Source organism: Mycteria americana (genome assembly GCF_035582795.1).
Source record: "Mycteria americana isolate JAX WOST 10 ecotype Jacksonville Zoo and Gardens chromosome Z unlocalized genomic scaffold, USCA_MyAme_1.0 Scaffold_18, whole genome shotgun sequence".
Classification (NCBI taxonomy): domain Eukaryota; kingdom Metazoa; phylum Chordata; class Aves; order Ciconiiformes; family Ciconiidae; genus Mycteria; species Mycteria americana.
Genome location: NW_027445436.1, coordinates 688,447 through 708,116, shown reverse-complemented (window position 1 = coordinate 708,116; position 19,670 = coordinate 688,447). Strand labels below are relative to the sequence as shown.

At 43.3% G+C, this 19,670-nt stretch overlaps 1 protein-coding gene and 1 long non-coding RNA gene across 5 annotated transcripts in view; both read left to right on the top strand.

Moving 5' to 3' along the window:
* The window catches only part of LOC142402955 (uncharacterized), a 904,242-nt gene that overhangs the window by 325,292 nt on the left and 559,280 nt on the right, over positions 1-19,670 (top strand). The window lies entirely within an intron of this gene.
* LOC142402954 (PI-PLC X domain-containing protein 3-like) overlaps positions 1-19,670 on the top strand; it is a 144,588-nt gene that overhangs the window by 20,527 nt on the left and 104,391 nt on the right. Inside the window, exons 2-3 of one of the 3 annotated variants that reach the window (XR_012773532.1) lie at positions 15,009-15,249; positions 18,392-18,461. The exons of 1 other annotated variant lie outside the window; for it this stretch is intronic. The gene's annotated coding sequence lies outside the window, so the exon portion shown is untranslated. Of the gene's footprint in view, positions 1-15,008; positions 15,286-18,391; positions 18,462-19,670 lie in introns of those variants that run through there. One more of the 3 variants, XR_012773531.1, reaches the window with a different exon arrangement.

Sequence of the window (19,670 nt, the reverse complement as noted above, 5' to 3'; positions counted from 1 at the left end):
AGAAGGGGAATAAACATACTGAAGGCTGGAGGGATGAGGACAAGTAATTTAGGTTACTACAAAGTAACCATTTTGGTTACCCCTCAGTGGGGATGTATCTGGGTGACTTCAGGCATTGCAGAAGATGGAATAAAATACGCTAGCAGAAAACACAGGGAAGGTTGGTTGTGTTCTCCTTATCCATTCACTGCTAGACTCCACTGTGTATGTAGCCACGTAAGACAACTGTAAATACCTGCTACCCTCTCTCACAGATTCATAAAGAGAAAGAGGTTATAAAAGAGAGAAGGTAGACTGGCATTTTGTTCATTTGTTAAATTTGTTGTATCACCCTAGGGTACCATCGTGCTCTTTTGTTGAAGCATGATAATGAAACTGTGAGTTTCTGAGAGTGCAGAGTCCAAATCTGCTCCTAAACCCAAGGACCTGTGTGCAGATTAGGTGGTGAGCACTGCCAGACTTATCTCCATTTCTTTGCAAAGTGTTGCTTCAGAAAGCATCGTGAGTGCAACCCAGGAGTAGATTGCTGACTGGTTTCACTTCCAAGTCTTGGGCAAAAGCAAAGAAAAACCTGTGCTCAGAAAGAGCTATTGGGAAAATAAGTAAAATTTACAGTAACAAAGAACACATTTTACTGCTAGATAAAAAGATATACCCAGACACTTTACCAGCTGCTAAGTTCATATGTGGGCTCTGAAAAGACTGCTTTACTTCTGTTGTTCTTACGTATTTTTCTGAAGATATGTCGTTGTAATATCCCCATCTATTAAACCTTGTCCTCAGGACCTCTGTTTGGAAATAACTTTCTGTATACTGTTTCAGCCCAGGTCTTTCCTTAAAAAATATGAAAGCAACAGAATTTGCTGTAGAGAAGTTTAAGTAAAATGAATGATAAACCATGCAGGAAAAAGGTTTATGTGAGCTCCCATCAGAATGGGGCTGTGTTCTGATGTTTTGGTGTGGAGATCAACCTATTTTGCAGTATTGAAATATTCCACAAGTGCTAAGCTAGGATATTTAAAGTGAAACTGTTGATGGAAGATGTTTTTATAGCTGCCAAATTTAAATTGGAATATGGAATTGCTGAGGGCCTAAAATGATATTTGCCAGTAGGCTTGTGACTGCTGTTACGTGCATCTTGCTTGCTCTCCTTGGCAGTGAATTCATGTTGACTTTAGAGAAGTAAGCTTCAAGTAAACTTTTTTTTGGGGGGAGCTGATGAATGACTTTGGCAAAGCCACAAATTAAAACTTGTTTACAGTTGTCCTGTTGTGTATGATACTTTTTTTTGTTTTAAAGTATCTTGGTAGTAGTGTTTATATCCAATTAATCTGAATGGCTTTCAGGTGAAAACAGCACTGAATCAGTAAAATTGGGTTCTGAGCGGGGGTGTTTTTTCACTGCTGCAATGGTTGGGTCCTTTTTCATTTAATTTTTTTAATTATTAACCTAGATGAGAACAAGCTCACTATTGAAATACGTGAGTAATAACAGTTGAAAGAAACAGATGAGGAAAACAGTAGCCCATATTGCACCACAGTGAAATGAACTTCATTTGGATAAAAATAATAGGCTGGGGCTGAACTGTAGAATTATTCAAAAGCCAGGGTTGGTTTGTGTGTGGTTTGTTTGTTTGTGTGTTGTTTGTGGGTTTTTTTGGGTTGTGTGTGTTTTGGTTTTGTTTGGGGTTTTTTTGGGGGTGGTTTTTTTTTGTTTTTTTGTTTTTTTTTTTTTTTTTAAGGATTTAAAACGGTAATTCTGGAAGAAATCTGGAGGGTAGTGGTGGCTGGGATTTTGACATGTGAGGCAGCAAGGAAGAAATCGCCACTGCAGGCTTCAGCTGTGTGCTCAGAAGCACAGTGTGTATCATAGAGATGGTAGTCTGGTGTGGCTGCAAATGGGGTATGGTATTCACTGTTACTAGAAATAAATACAGAAATGGAAGCTGGAAGTGAAGTGACAAAGCCATTTGAGAGAGTGTGTCAGCATGAGGAGAGAAAGTGAAGCACCCGGGTACAACTCTGGAAATAGGGCTGGAATCAGCAAGAGGTGACAACAATGGGAAAATATATCTGGTGGATTAAATTACTACATGATTCAAAGAAAATAAATGAGGTATGATCCCTTTGAGTTCCTTTAAATACGGATTGGAAAGACCGCCTTGCTGTAAAACAGAAAGTTATCATGTTACCAGGTGGGTGCCCTGCCTGACCTCAGAAACCCTCTCTTCCCATCCTTTACTCATCTTCAGGAAACCTAAGTTGAAATGTGGTATTTTTCAACCTCCTTGGGGGATCAAGCTTATGCAATCTTCCTGAAGCTGCAGCTTGGCACATCTTCACCATCACCTGTAGCTATCTTCAAATCTTAGTTCTCTTCCAGCAGCTTTAGCTGTCAGGCCTCTTAGGGAAGTTATGCTGGATGTGGGTAACATCAGTGTGGAATAATTGCTGGAGGTGACTTAGAAATTAAATTTATGTTCACACTTTTAGGTAAGGCACAGCATTGAAGAAGCTTCCCGGGTGGAGTGCGGCTGACATGCGAGGAATCCATTCCATGGAAGTTCCCTAGGCCTGCAACCTTAGATGTCGGTAACGCCAGGGGAACTTGGTGTGCTGACTCTAAGAGGAACTGCTCAGAGGGTGGAGCAGAGTGGAGATGCCGTGGCCAGGCTCTGCGATTAAATGGGAACTTGAAGGTATTATGGAACTGATAAGCTGCATATTTGCTACCCTGGGCCAACAGCCTGCCACGTTTTTGACAAAATGCTGTCCTTTTGGTGAACTTTGCTCATTATAACATCATTATAATACCAAAACACACCTCCATCCCAAAAGCTACCCGCCTCCAAGGTGCGACCACCCCTCACTGAGCTTGCGCTTTGAATTTTCCTAGCTTATACCTTTAAAAGCGAAGCGAGAAAACTTTACACAAATCCTAAACAAAGGTATGTATGACTAGAGTCACTCAAGCTCCACCCGAAAGGTGAAAGATAGTATAAAATGGCTTAAGAGAGAGAGAATGTTAGGGAAGATGCCATCGTGTACCACTCTGACCTCTGGAATCAGTTGACGGGCTGAGCCTCTCTTCCCCCCCCTCCATTGGGACGCCTTTGGGTAAGATTTGAACACTTGGTTATAACAAGTGCCTCCCCGGGAAACTTAGAAATCTCTATAGAGTTGCTTTATTATCTTTTAACGTGTTTGTAGCCAGCGGTGTTACTCATATTCTTGGTATTTGTATGTGCTTTGCAGACAGTGAATTTATCACCGGTAATCCAAAGAATCTGTGTGCCTGTTGCTCTAATAAACTGCACTCTTCATTAATCTAGCCGTGGTAGTTCTCATTGAACACGACCAGACTCTTTAAGTGTGGCTGTGATAGTTCATGCAACACGACTAGACCGGGGGTGCATCGCGTTTTTTGTGAATCCGTAATCGTGAATTTCATTACGCTGACCACGACCGGACTTATAACGTTGTCAAATTAACGCTGTCGCCTTAATCGACTTTGCGAAGCTGTTTCAGTGAAAGCCCTGAGAGGGCTCTGACAGGCAAACGTTGACTCTGATGAGTGGCTACATATACAGTCCTTAGAAAATAAACTGTTGACCAAGTCTGAGGCTAAGACTGGACTTAGCCGCACCTAGACTCCTCTCTGAGAAGGAGTTTAGAAAGCAAGGGGGTCCTGTCTGAACCTCGTGACTCAACGGGAAGGTTCTCCCCCCAGCCACTCCTCAGACTCCTACGCAACAGTAACTCTTAACGCAACACACTGGTCAAGGACTTTTCAGCTTCCCATGCTCTGCTGGGTGCACAAGAAGCTGGGAGGGGGCACAGCCAGGACAGCTGAGCCAAACTGACCAAAGGTCTATTCCATACCATATGGCATCATGCTCAGTATATAAACTGGGGGGAGTTGGCCGGGGGGGAACGATCGGTGCTCGGGGACTGGCTGGGCATTGGTCAGCAGGTGGTGAGCGGTTGCATCACTTGTTTTCTTTTGTTTTTCCCTGGGTTTTGTTCCTCTCTCTCTCCCTCTCTTGTTATTTTTCCTTTTCATTACAATTTTTTTATTATTATTATTACTATTATTTTGTTCCAATTATTAAACTGTTCTTATCTCAACCCACGAGTTTTCTTACTTTTGCTCTTCAGGTTCTCTCCCCCATCCCACTGGGGGGGGAGGATGAGCAAGCAGCTTCATAGTGCTTGGTTGCTGACTGAAGCTAAACCATGACACCAACGCATGCAGCCTCCAGCTTGCTGTTCACAGTGTCCTAGTAAAAACAGTCAGAAACTCACTGGGACCCATTTTCATTGTTTTGCTCCGCAATACGGTTGCTTTTATGGTTGGTTTGCCCAAGGAATATATAAGGCATAAGATTTGCAGGCAACAAGGAAACAGATCTGCTGTTGCCTTTATGCACTGAGGCACAGGGATGTGACTCAGTTCAGCTTTGCAGTCCTTGAGGGACCCCAAGCTGGGCAGAGGCTGCCTCTTACTCCGTTCGTATGCAAGCACCTGAGGAAATATTCACACCAGCATGTAGGCGTAAGCTTCAAACTCCTAGAGTGTTCCTGTGCCTTGCCTTCTCTTCTCTCTTCTCTCTCTCCTCTCTTCTCTTCTCTTCTCTTCTCTTCTCTTCTCTTCTCTTCTCTTCTCTTCTCTTCTCTTCTCTTCTCTTCTCTTCTCTTCTCTTCTCTTCTCTTCTCTTCTCTTCTCTTCTCTTCTCTTCTCTTCTCTTCTCTTCTCTTCTCTTCTCTTCTCTTCTCTTCTTTCAGAAAACCTTTGAGAGCTTTGTCTGAAGCTGGCAGAACAGCCAGCATGGCTAAGGAGGAAGATGCTCGGAGTTTAGCGGAGTTACTGCATCAAGTGTACATACTCCCTTTTTCCTATATGAAAGGACATGCAGGCTATCCCTCAAAATACATAGCACAGTCTTGCATGGTTGAAGTACAACTTCTTTTCTGCTAAGTAATTTTAGAATCAGAGAACCATATCATGGTTTGGGTTGGAAGGGACCTTTACAGGTCATCTATTCCACCCCCCCTGCAATGTGCAGGGACATCTTCAACTAGATCAGGTTGCTCAGGGCCCCGTCCAACCTGACCTTGAATGTTTCCAGGGATGGGGCATCTACCACCTCTCTGGACAACCTGTTCCAGTGTTTCACCATCCACATTGTAAAAAATTTCTTCCTTATATCTAGTCTGAATCTGCCCTCTTTTAGTTTAAAACCATTACCCCTTGTCCTATCGCAACAGGCCCTATTAAAAAGTCTGTCCCCATCTTTCTTATAAGCCCCCTTTAAGTACTGGAAGGCTGCAATAGGGCCTCCCCAGAGCCTTCTCTTCTCTAGGCTGAACAACCCCAACTCTCTCAGCCTTTCCTCATAGGAGAGGTGTTCCAGCCCTCTGATCATTTTTGTGGCCCTCCTCTGGACCTGTTCCAACAGGTCCATGTTTGTCTTGTACTGAGGACTCCAGAGCTGGATGCAGTACTCCAGGTGGGATCTCACCAGAGCAGAACAGAGTGGCAGAATCAACTCACCTGCTGGCCACACTTCTTTTGATGCAGCCCAGGATACAGTTGGCTTTCTGGGCTGTGAGCGCACATTGCTTCTTTTCATCCACCAGTACCCCCAAGTCCTTCTTGGCAGGGCTGCTCTCAATCCCTTCATCCCCCAGCCTGTATTGATACCAGGAGTTGCCCTGACCCAGGTGCAGGACCCTGCACTTGGCCTTGTTGAACCTCATGAGGTTCACATGGGCCCACTTCTTGAGCTTGTCCAGGTCCCTCTGAATGGCATCCTGTCCCTCAGGCGTGTCAACCGCACAACTCATCTTGGTGTCATCATTTTGGGCTCTTGCTGTTTTATACTAATTTATGCACAATTCTTTCCCTTTCTCTTCTATGCTGTTTAAGACCATGCCTCACAGATAGTGCTGCAATATCACTATTTGCTTCCAAAATAATCATGGGCCTAAGCTTTCCTCATACATCTAGGCGCAGCTCAGAATTCAATGAAGGTAGCATCATATTAATTAAAAGCAAAATTGCCCTGTGTATATCTATCTTAAGAGCAGTTAGCAAAGTCCTTTCCTCTGAAGAAAGTACTTTCTCTGAAGGGTATTTAGCAGTCAGTACCCAAATATAGGAACTTCCAACATTTCTTAATGATTGCTATGATTGCTCTTTCTCAATAATTGCTCTCAATGATTTCTATGATTGCACTGGTTTATCCACTGGCAAGAACAAAATAATGAGGAAAAAAAATCACTATAGCTTCATACGGTTTGATTTTTAACTCTGCTAGCATCCCCGTGTTTGCTTATGCATGAATAACAAAGATGTGCTCTGCAGTTTTGTGTGGGAACCCCACTGGCACCTTATGTTTCTCAAGCTGTAGGAAAAAATTGTGACCTTCTCGTCCTCAGCCATACCACTGAGGAAACTTCAGCTGAGACCTTTAACAGTTTTAAAGTCTCCTTCACTCTACAAAGCTAGGCAGATACCAATGTTGGTCCAGATCAAATGACCCTTTGTCCTGGTTTCGGCTGGGATAGAATTGCCTTCTTAGTAGCTGGTATCGTGCTGTGTTTTGGATTTTAGTATGAGAATAATGTTGATAACACACTGATGTTTTGGCTGTTGCTAAGTGGTGTTTACACTGGTCAAGGACTTTTCAGCTTCCCATGCTCTGCCAGGTGCACAAGAAGCTGGGAGGGGGCACAGCCAGGACAGTTGATCCAAACTGGCCAAAGGGCTATTCCATACCATATGACGTCATGCTCAGTATATAAACTGGGGGGGAGTTGGCTGGGGGGTAGCGGTCGCTGCTCGGGGACTGGCTGGGTGTCAGTTGGCAGGTGGTGAGCGGTTGTATCACTGTTTTTTTTTTTCCCCTGGGTTTTGTTTCTCTCTCTCTCTCTTGTTGTTTTCCTTCTCATTACAAATTATTATTATTATTATTATGTTCCAATTATTAAACTGTTCTTTTCTCAACCCGCAAGTTTTCTTACTTTTGCTCTTCCGATTCTCTCCCCCATCCCACCGGGAGGGGGAGGGGGAGTGAGCGGCTGTGTGGTACTTAATTGCCAACTGGGGCTAAACCACAACACCCTTTCAATAAACAACCAATTGAAATGTCAGAATAAAGTCCCTTCAAGTTCTTGGTGATATTCAGGACTTTCTACACGACTGGATAAAAGCCACTATTCTCTTACATACCCCAGTATTCATAATCATGTACAGTCCAGACTGGAGACTGCTAGTCAAAGATGAGAAATAGAAACAGTTTTCCACTCGGCTGGAGACATCAGATGGTTACCAGATTGTTGGCAAGTCAACTGACAAGAAACCTGTCTGTGAAGAAGCAAAACTCAGCTAAAGAGGACATAACCTGATATCCTTGTGGTATAAAGTAAGCATCAATCAAGAGAAGTTCTTCAAATGTATCAAGATTATAGATAACCATTATCAATACTGAGATTATACGCCATTCCTCTTGGTGGCACAAGAACAACAGGATAGTGCATATTGTCTCTTTGGAGGAGAAAAGTACAAATCCAGACTTTTTACTTGAACTGCAGGAACTGGATAGAATTATGAAGACATCCAGAAAACTGCTGCTAATGATGGTACACCCTGGAACCAATATCATACCAAACAAAACTAGACAGATGAGAGAAAAAAACTTGTCTCCATTTTTTCTGTCCCCACGAGTGAAATGAGAACAGGAAGAAAGTAATGGAGACACATTGTTAGTCATATTAGTAGAGTGAAATGGGTTTTCTTTTTGCAGAGCCTTAAACAGAAGAGTTTTTTGAAAGACTGAGTGACCAGTATCTCCTGTGTTGCAGCAATAATTATTGGGAATGGAAGCAAACAGAGCAGTAAGGAAGGTAGTACTTTAAAAATATACGGGAGTATGCAAAGGAGACAAATGTAACATAGACATTAACTCAGCAAATCATGAACAAATTGACCTACAATGACAGAAAAAGTGAAAAGAAATAGTATTCCAATTGCTAGAACTTGCAGTAAGAAGCAAAAAGAATTGGAAATGTCTCATTTACAAGAAGGCATTTAATATAATTGGCATTACAGAAATCTAATGGGAGGATTTGCATGTCTGGAATGTTAAAAACATTGCTTTTAACCTGGTTAAGAGGAATAAAGCAGGTATAGTGTAGGTGGAAGAATTACAGCATGTGTCACAGGCACCATTGCTGGGGAACGCCAGGGGAGCTTGGTGTGCTGACTCTAAGAGGCGCTGCCCAGAGGGTGGAGCGGTGTGGAGATGCCGCGGCCAGGCTCTGCAATAATAGGGGAACTTAAAGGTGTCATGGAACTGATAAGCTGCATATTTACTATCCTGGGCCAACAGCCTGTCATGTTTTTGACAAAATGCTGTCCTTTTGGTGAACTTTGCTCATTATAACATCATTATAATACCAAAACACACCTCCATCCCAAAAGCTACCCGCCTCCAAGGTGCGACCACCCCTCACTGAGCTTGCGCACTGAATTTTCCTAGCTTATACCTTTAAAAGCGAAGCGAGAAAACTTTACACCAATCCTAAACAAAGGTATGTATGACTAGAGTCACTCAAGCTCCACCCGAAAGGTGAAAGATAGTATAAAATGGCTTAAGAGAGAGAGAATATTAGGGAAGACACCATCGTGTACCACTCTGACCTCTGGGATCAGTCGACGGGCTGAGCCCCTCTTCCCCCCCCCATCAGGACGCCTTTGGGTAAGATTTGAACACTTGGTTATACCAAGTGCCTCCCCGGGAAACTTAGAAATCTCTATAGAGTCGCTTTATATCTTTTAACGTGTTTGTAGCCAGCGGTGTTACTCATACTCTTGGTATTTGCATGTGCTTTGCAGACAGTGAATTTATCACCGGTAATCCAAAGAATCTGTGTGCCTGTTGCTCTAATAAACTGCACTCTTCATTAATCTAGCCGTGGTAGTTCTCATTGAACACGACCAGACTCTTTAAGTGTGGCTGTGATAGTTCATGCAACACGACTAGACCGGGGGTGCATCGCGTTTTTTGTGAATCCGTAATCGTGAAGTTCAGTACGCTGACCACGACCGGACTTATAATGTTGTAAATTAATGCTGTCGCCTTAGCGAAAGCCCTGAGAGGGCTCTAGTTCTAAGTGGCTATACACACAATCCTTAGAAAATAAACTGTTGACCAAGTCTGAGGCTAAGACTGGACTTAGCCGCACCTAGGCTCCTCTCTGAGAAGGAGTTTAGAAAGCAAGGGGGTCCTGTCTGAACCTCGTGACTCAACAGGAGGGTTCCCTCCCCCAGCCACTCCTCAGACTCCTATTTGTATGCGACAGTAACTCTTAACGCAACAATCAGATGGGTTCCATCAAGCACTGGTCATCAGCTGCACAGGGGACTTTCTGCTGTGGGTTGTCAGCATGTCAGTGATGGTTTACTTGTGAGGGAACCTTCTATGGAACACTTAAAAAATTCTTAAGAGATGAGAGATGAACATCTGTGTCTTGCTGATTTCTCTCAAATAGAGATCACCTTCTGGCAAAAAAAAATATTTAGGAAAAGTAGTTTAGAGAATAAGAATTATAAAGAGTCTTAATCACTAATCAGGGACAAGTTTGTAGAGGTACTCTAAATTCAGAGAGTTTGCCTCTAGTGCAAACTGTGGGTGAGTTACTGGAACTGTTGCTCAATATAACATTTACTGGAATTGTTAACAGTTACTGGAATTGTTGCATCAATATAAAAATTGATGCTGCTAATGCCTCGGTACGGTTGTTTTTTGCCATGCTGTACAAAAAGCCTGGGCAAGCACTGGAAGAGTGAATTCTCTTATGTGGCTTGACCTGTTCTCTGAGATCTTCTCTGCAGGGGGCATCTTAAACTTTGTCAAAATGCGATGCTTCTTTCCAGTGAAGTTTTGTGATGAGTAGCTTCATCTGGTAAAGAGCCAAGATCTGTGACCTAGGAGCCTCTCTCTAGGTGGTTTTGTGTATGGCAGAGCCTAGCCAATTGAATTAGAGCCTGATAATTATGCAGAAATCACTCCTCATCAAGAAGCAAATTTTAAATTCTTTTTCTCTTACCAGTGAGGTTTTTTTACATGAACAAGCCCACTGGTAGGACTGCTTACACCTTAAGAAACCTTTTAAAAACCAGAGGATGAGAACCACAGTTGAGCCTTAACTAGTCATTGGTGTAATTCAGCTGAGAATTAAATTCCTGCCTTAATGTTTTACTGGAATCAAGGCACATTCTGTCTTAGAAGAAAATCTAAAGCAGGGAAGATGTGAGGAAATATATTAACAATTAATGAAATACTACTTTCTAAGGTACAGTAATACTTTGAGGTTAGCTATCCCTGAGCCATGGGGAACACCTGACCAAACACTGTACCAGGGCAGCTTCCTGACAGCCATGCTGCCTGTAGCTTGCTTCCCATCAGTCTTGAGCTAGGTGGGCTGAATCATGATTGTTTGGCTACTGCCTACACTGTCCTTACTGCTCTGCCAGCGCTTCAGCCTTAACCACATGGAAGAACCTCTGCAAGATCCGGGCAGAGAGAAAATTTGGCCTCTCCATGTGTGGTTCTGGGGTGCTAGTCACGTCCTGTGTTGCAAAACTACTTCCATAAGACAAAGGCAAACCAGAGGTTTGGTGATGTGGAAAAAATGACTAGTGTTTTCCTTTCTAAAGCTTATCTTGTAAAAATATATACTTAAAAAGAATTCCTGTTAGTTTTAATTTACACAGTTCCTGAATGTGTGTGTTAAAATGCTGTGATACTTAGCAGGGAGCCCATATGATATCAAATTACCCTCTTCTTTAGTGAGTGATACTAATTTCCTGAGCTGTTCCTGAATCTGCAAAGGAAAGAAAGAACCTAGCCAAAATCCAAGCAGTTACCATAGTACTTGTTACTCTGTTCATACTACCTGAACAGCCCTTCCATCCCTAAAACAGTCCTCTTTTTACCCTCGTAAAGACATTATGCCTTTCAAAGTATTTGAGGTTCAGGTATGTGGCAATGTCATTCTGTATAAAAGAGCATGTTTCTGACTGTGCTGTGCTCTAATCACAGCTCTCTGGCTGCCTAAGAAGAGAATATTGCTGTATAATATGTTGGAGTAGAATTTCAAAGCCTCAAGAAGAGCAAATGGTGAGGAATCACTTACCCCAGCCAAAGGGAGAAGGGGGAAGCTGGCAGTGTCAGGAGAAGAGGCTGAAATCTTTGCTGCTTCTGTGCATTTCAGTCCCAGTATCCTTGAGGTTCAGTTGAAGATGATGTCCTGTAAATTATTCCATGAGCTGCCCTTTTAAAGCTTTTAGTGATGTGTTTTATTCTGACACTAGAAATTATGAAATCCTGAGGAGACCATTTGCTACATCAAGACCATGAAGAAGGTTGATGTTGGAGACCCTGTGAGATTCATATTTTTGATGGAACTGTGTCTTCCTACAGAGTATGAAAATGCTTCTGAGTCTGATTAAAGAATATTAGCAATGATTTTCCAGGATGGCTCACTAGTAGGAACATAACTGTTGCAGCATGCTCTGGGGGTAGTCAAGAAGTGAAATATAAATGTCACTTTTACTCTGTATATATTCAGCTTGGAATTAAACTGTGTGTTTTTACCAATGAGGCTGCTAGCACAACTGATAGGTTGAGAAGTGAAATCTGTTAAAGCAAGATTAGAGTTCTTTCCAGAAAAAAACACTCTATCTCAGCATGAGGTTTTGGGGTTGCTGTAGAGTCTATTGAATAGAATTATTCTGTGGCCTGAACTGACTTCTGTGCTATGCAACAGTCCAGCATAACCATTATCTATTCTGGCCTTAGAGGTCTGTAAAGAGACCCTGTAAAGAGATTTGAACTCCCCTAAGACTGTCATTGTCTATTTTCCAGTAAATTCCATATTGTCAGGAAAAGAACTTGGAAAGTAACAGATGCTTTTTTTTTTTTTTTTCCATTAGTAGTAGACAAAAGCCAAGGAAAAAGGGATACTTTATTTGGGATGGAAAAATAGGCATTTTCTCATTCAAAAATAAAAAAGTCTTACTTCAGTGATGAGCCAATTTATGTGTATTAACTCAGTAATGGCAAGATATATCAAACCCAAAGGAATTTATTTAAAACCAAGATGTTATGTTTAAAGTGCCATATAAATAGCTGTACTGCCGTCTCCCTATTGTCCTGCTCTCCAGAAGTGACTGTATGCAGACTCATAGGGAAGAGCAAGAACAGGGGCAAGCAGATCTGCTACTTCCCTTGTATATTCTTGCAGTTTCCAGCTACTAAAAATGGCACAAACTTTGCTTCTGTTTCACTGAAATACTTGTGCATCTTCTAAATCTTTTGGTGATGCTGGATGGAAAGATGCATGCTTTTTCAAGATCATGAAAAATGTCCAGCTAGTTCTGTTCAGAAAGCCTCTAAGGTAGAAGAAGCTTTTTATTCTATGAGTTTTTCCAGGTCTTGAGGGTTTTCTAACTTCTGGGTTATTTTACAAATAGGACATTTGTTGTAAAGGATTCATTTGCAGGGAGCTGAATGCCCCTGTACAGAATGCTGTACTCCACTGAAACTCTCCATATTAAGCTCCTATTTTAAAGCTGTTTCAAAAATGAACAGATTTCTAGTTGAAAGATTCCCTTTCTGTGACATCTGTAATATAGATATTTAAAAAAAACAAAACCAAAACCAAACAAAACACTTACATTACATATTTCAGTTTTCAGTGAGTGTGGACTTAGATGAGAAGCAGGACTTGCAGGATAGAAACTCTTGACAAAGAGCCAAGATGAACTGGAAATACTCGAGAACTAAGTATGTTTCTGCCTCCGGTGTTTTAAATCCACTTCTCTTGGGGAGCTGGTTGTTGTAGGCTGTTTTTGTTGAACAGCCTATATAGAGTTCTAATATGATTTTGGTGTGAATCTATAGATATTGTCTGTTAATTCCCTTGGGTGTTTCTGTTCTGTAAACCAACCATGTAAGATTACTTTCCTCCAAAATAATACCTTGCAGGCATTCTTGAACAATAAAATGTGTAAGCTTAGATTGATAGGTTATCACACATTAAAAAATTGTTATCTCTTACTGATTTAAGTAATAGAAAATATTTTATGAAATGGACAACATGCCTTGTTAGTTTGGGATCAGTGGTCTAACAAAAATAATCCTTTTTCTATCACATGTGAGACCTGGAAAGTGTGGTAGTATCACCACTTTGCAGAAGCTTCCGAGATCTCTGTTGGAAACCAAAGTGTGCAGCATCCAGTATCACACACAGAGCTGAGAGATCAGTTTATTCCAAGTTTTGCGCAAGACCGGGTGCTAGGTGGTAACTCCGCAAAGCTAGCACACCGATTGTTTGAACAGGTACAATATTTATACAGTTTAGTTATACATATGCATAAGCAACTACATAAAACAGTTTCTTATTGGTCTACATTTCTGTACCTTACTCTTAAAGCCACAGTGCTACTTTAATGTTCTACGCATGCTCAGAGGTGAGGGGTCTCTGCTTGGGCCGGGGTCTCCGGCTCAAGGGGTGTGACTTCTAGTATTATAATGAGGACAGTTTGCGCGAGAGTGCTTCTTATCACACTTCTACTAATGAGGTCAGATTGTTGTAACCATGTCTCACTCAGCTCACATATTTCTTCTGGATGTGTTTCACTCCCAAGGACAGTAATTCTTGATTAGATGTTCCACATTCCAGTATGAATCCCCCTTATCAGCTTTATGTATGCCTCAGCCTTCCATCAGCTCTAGTGTACTTCTCACATCTGAATCTTCCCACATAGCTGTATAATACTGAATTTTAATTGACTATGTTTAATTGGCTACAATTCCCCCCTTTGAGACTATCTAAGAATACAATTTTTAGATGAGTCTCACTTTCTCCTCAGATTGTTTAGCAAACGCTAAGCAACATCTGCAGGTGCATTGTAGTAACACATATAGACATACAAAGAAGCTCAGTGCAACTAGTATTACGCCCAGCAACTTTTTCACCCACGGTCTTAAATCAGGGAACCAAGAGGTCATCCGTCTCCAGGTCTCTTCAAATCCTAGGGAAGTATCATCCTTTTGAATTTCATGTAAAATTTTAGTTTGTCACCAAATTTCATTTAGATCAGTTAAGATCTGTCCACTCTGATCAACATAAACACAACAACTAGTGTTTAACATTGAACAGACTCCTCCCTGTGAAGACATGCTCCTGCATGTCTAAGGCCATTCTATTTTGCATGGTAATTTTTGCTAGTTGTTTTATTTCTTGCTGTACAGCAGAAAGTGCATCCACTGTTTCATTCCCGATCTTTTCTATTATTGCTGAAATATTCACTGTAGCCTTTTCTAATTCACTCGCCCCCAGCCACAGTATAAACCATCGAGCAAATGAATGGAAGGAAGTTGATCTTTCCACTAATGGATTATAAGTTCTTCTATGTCTCCACATAAAGGTTCTCAACCATAATCCAGAAACTAGTTCATTTACCACAGTAATATTTGGGATCAAAGCTCCTAAAGTACATCTTCCTTCCCAGTTTCTAGGCAAAACTTTACTAGCTTTCCTTCCACAAAGCCAATACCAACCCTTTCCTTCTGGAACTGGCCAAATAGATCGGAAATTTTCTCCCCAATTTATGATCTTATTACATCCAGGATAGTTTCCTACCTTAATAGTATTGTTATCGCAATCAAATCTACCTATTACTTTTAGAGGAGAGCATCTCTGTATGCATTTACAATAACTTTGTGTTACACTCGAGATTCCAATTTCCCATTCTTGTTGTTGATTATTCTGACTAACATTAAAAGAGGTATCCTTCCACAAGTTTCGCCAAGAAATATTTGCTGGAATCGGGACCCTGACCAGGGCGATCCCCTCCTCTGCATGTTCTGGGAATTGAGTACATACCCAACAGTTAGTCTTATTTGCAATCCTCATGGTTTTTTCTATTAACTCTAGGTGGACGTTAGAACTCCATGGATTCAGATGACTCTCCTGATTCCCCTCAACACGTAGAAGTACCATTAGGCATAAGAGGGGTATCATTCTCTGCGCTTCCTTCACTTTTCACCTGAAAGAATTCAGTATATTTACAGAGATATGTGTTGTGGTTTAGCCCTACTCAGCAATTAAGCACCACACAGCTGCTCGTTCACCCTCCCCCCTCAGTGGGATGGGGGAGAGAATTGGAAGAGCATAAGTAAGAAAACTTGTGGGTTGAGAAAAGAACAGTTTAATAATTGGAACATAATAATAATAATAATAATAGTAATAGTAAATTGTAATGAGAAGGAAAACAACAAGAGAGAGAGAGAGGAACAAAACCAAAGGGGAAAAAAAAAACAGTGATACAACCACTCACCACCCACCAACCGATGCCCAGCCAGTCCCTGAGCAGCGAACCCTGCCCCCTGCCCAACTCCCCCCAGTTTATATACTGAGCATGACATCATATGGTATGGAATAGCCCTTTGGCCAGTTTGGATCAACTGTCCTGGCTGTGCCCCCTCCCAGCTTCTTGTGCACCTGGCAGAGCAGGGGAAGCTGAAAAGTCCTTGACCAGTGTAAACACCACTTAGCAACAGCCAAAACATCAGTGTGTTATCAATATTATTCTCATACTAAAATCCAAAGCACAGCACTATACCAGCTACTAGGAAGAAAATGAACTCTATCCCAGCAGAAACCAGGACAGTATCCACCCCTTATTCTATACCATCTATACCATTCTAAACCATCTACCATGCCCAGGTTCTACCCTTTCCAATACATTCCAATTAATCACCACCACTTTCCCTGTCTTTTGATACAGACACACAGATATCATTCCCTTGGTCTATGGGCCATCCCTCTAAAATGTCCATTGGGTTCATTTAGTCCATGACTTTGGGCTCCATCTGTCATAACAGTCCTTCAGGGCAGGAGAGATGGTGTGTGGTGTTGGATTGTTGCATGCTGAAGCCAGTTCTGGTTCCATCACTGCTGCACTTTGCTTGGTTTCAGCAAAGTTCATTCTTCATTAATCTGGGTGATTCTTACTGAAATACTGTTGATATGGAGTATAGCAACCATACAAGTGATGACATACAGTATTATATAGCAATTAACATCATACCATTCAGTTCATTGGCTATTCTCACCCAAAATCAAATCCCCTTGAGGTACACAGCGGACTTCCCCATCCTCTCGCATTACCCACCAAGTGCACCCAGGTCCTTGAGCAAAAGCAATCCCACGAATGGGCTTGCCTTTGCCTGAGGCAGGAGTAACCCAGACTGCCTTCCCCAGCATGTTTTTTATGTGCACTACAGGGACTTTATGTCCTTTCACAGTGCCTAAAAGTTTTGATTGGGCAGGGCCATCTTGACTGGCAGATCCCCTAGTGTTGACTAACCAGGTGGCTTTTCCTAAATGTGTATCCCAGTGTTTGAATGTCCCACCACCCATTGCTCGCGGTGTAGTCTTTAACAGTCCATTGTATCGTTTGATTTTCCCAGAGGCTGGTGCATGATAGGGAATGTGATATACCCACTCAATGCCATGCTCTTTGGCCCAGGTGTCTATGAGGTTGTTTCGAAAATGAGTCCCGTTGTCTGACTCAATTCTCTCTGGGGTGCCATGTCGCCATGGGACTTGCTTTTCAAGGCCCAGGATAGTGTTCCGGGCAGTGGCATGGGGCACAGGATATGTTTCCAGCCATCCGGTGGTTGCTTCCACCATTGTAAGCACATGGCGCTTGCCTTGGCGGGTTTGTGGGAGTGTGATATAATCGATCTGCCAGGCCTCCCCATATTTATATTTCAGCCATCGCCCTCCATACCACAGAGGCTTTAACCGCTTGGCTTGTTTGATTGCAGCGCATGTTTCACATTCATGGATAACCTGTGCAGTAGTGTCCATGGTTAAGTCCACCCCTCGATCACAAGCCCATCTATATGTTGCATCTCTTCCTTGATGGCCTGAGGTGTCATGGGCCCATCAAGCTATAAATAATTCACCTTTCTGTTGCCAGTCCAGATCCATCTGAGCCACTTCACTCTTAGCAGCCTGATCCACCTGCTGGTTGTTTTGATGTTCCTCAGTGGCCCGACTCTTGGGTACATGAGCATCCACGTGATGTACTTTTACAACCAGGTTCTCTACCCGGGCAGCAATATCTTGCCACAGTGCTGCAGCCCAGATGGGTTTGCCTCTGCGCTGCCAATTGTTCTGCTTCCATTGCTGTAACCACCCCCACAGGGCATTGGCCACCATCCATGAGTCAGTATAGAGATAGAGCACTGGCCACTTTTCTCATTCAGCAATGTCTAAAGCCAGCTGGATGGCCTTTACTTCTGCAAATTGGCTTGATTCTCCTTCAGCAGTTTCTGTGACTTGTCCTATAGGACTCCATACAGCAGCTTTCCATCTCCGATGCTTTCCTACAATACGAGAGGACCCATCAGTGAACAGGGCATATTGCTTCTCATTTTCTGGTAGTTTATTGTACAGTGGGGCCTCCTCAGCATGCGTCACCTCCTTCTCTGGTGATATTCCGAAATCTTTGCCTTCTGGCCAGTCCACGATTACTTCCAAGATTCCTGGGCGATATATAACATCTTCCTTGAAGGGATATCTTTCCTTCATAGCTGACAGGAGTTGCCTCCAGATCCTGAGGGCTTGTGCACCTTTTCCAATTGCTTTGTCAGTGCCCCCTTCCCTAGAAAGGGATCCCAGCTGTTTGGCTTCCTTACCCTCTAATTCCAGGCTACTGGCCCTGTTATCCCAGCATCAGAGCAGCCAGGTGACAACGTGCTTGCCTGGACCACGGCTGAAATCTTTTCGCATATCTCGCAGCTCACTCAGGGATAGGGATCGAGTGGTTTCCATCTCGTCCACAAGTTCTTCCTCTTCCTCTCCCTGTGATGGCCCTGCTCTTTCATCCTCCCTTGCTAAATGAGCTGACCTTCGCTTCCAGGATTTCTTCTTGTGTATAGGGGCGACTGATACTGACATGGGTTGGTTCCCTGGTTGAACCGCCTCATCTGTTGCAGGGGGGCTGGAGTAGCTGCAGTGCCTGTTGCAGGGGGGCTGGGGTGACCCCAGTGCCTGTCACAGAGTTGTCTTGAATAGCTGCAGTGCATGTCACAGGAGGGGCTGCAGTAGCCGCAGTGCCTGTCGCAGGGGTGCTGGAGCAGCTGTGGTGTCTGTCATTTTGTCACCAGCTCCTTGAGGGTTCTGAATAGTGTTGAACAGGGCTCGGTAGGCATGGGCCAGGCCCCAGCACATTGCAGTGATTTGTGTCTCCCTAGAATTGGCAGGCTGACAGCATACTTTTTCCAAATAGTCTACTAATTTTTCAGGATTCTGCCCTTGTTCAGGGATGAAGTTCCAAAATATTGGAGGTGCTCACCATCCTAGGCATTTGCCCATGCTATCCCACACACCCTGCCACTCATAACTATCCGGCCTTGGGACAGATCTCTGGATGATATTCTTAAATTGCTTACTAATCTTGGACAAGATCGAACAGTATTCCCAAGCAATACCAATAGATGTATCTTAACTACCCAAGGATGTTCAAGATACTGAAAAGTTATTGTAACGAAGGAGGAAACATTGTAGAAGAAAGTAGCGAAGGTGCCATTCTGCATTTCCTCCATAAAAAACCTCTCAGAGGAAGAGGTATAAGTGCAAATTGTCTCCATAAGGTGGTACCCGGTGTTGTAGTAGTCACTTTAGCATTAGTATCAAGGCTTGCTGAAGTCTTAGGCCCCAAGAACTGTCACCTAGATCCACCGACCGTGCACTGAACTTTTACTTGGCTACATGAAGGAAGGCCCCCGAAACCGGTGCAAACCAGAAAGATGAGGAGGCTTCAACCTTAGCAGAAGCTGCAATCTTAGAGATAAGAGAAGAATCGGCCTGCCTAGAGACAATGAAAGGGCCCAATGAAGAACGGGAAGACCCCAGACCCTGATACTACTATTGGTCCAAACTGTCTCCTGAGGGGAGGGGAATTTAGATTGTAAGGGTATAATTGCCCAGGGATTTCTTTGTCCTGGGTCCCTCTCCGGAGGCACCCAGCTCGAGCTGTTTTTCACCACTGTACCAATCAATAAATTCATCTGGAGTACGTCGTATCAGAGACTCTGCTTCCGGAAACCTAGGGTCGAGCCAGAGGGGAGAAGAAGCGCCCGAGAGTGAGTGTGTGTGTGAGCAAGGAGTCGAAAAGGGGCACCCGTCAGCTCCGTGGAGCTGCCTGCTGCGAAGGGACTCTGCTCCTAGCAGTTGAAGTCTCGGGTGGTGTGTGTGCGACTCCCTGAATGCTGTGTGAGTGCTCGGGCAGTGGCTTCTCCTTTAACAGTTTGGCGACCCAGATGGGACCCTAGGCCAGTGCCCTCGGATCCTCCCGCCTCCAAACATCCAACTGCCAGCAGTGGGTGAATTCACCTGGGACCTTTGGAACGGGAGGCTCCAAAAGGTGAGTGTTAAAATTCGCTGAGCAGACTTGAGACTAGTGATCGGGGTGGTGGGTGGCCTGATCAGCGTAAACCGCAGAAGAAGGAAGAGAAGGTGCGTGGCCTGGTCAGCGTAAAGCGCGTAAGAAGCAAAAGTTCGTGCATGGCCTGACCAGTGTAA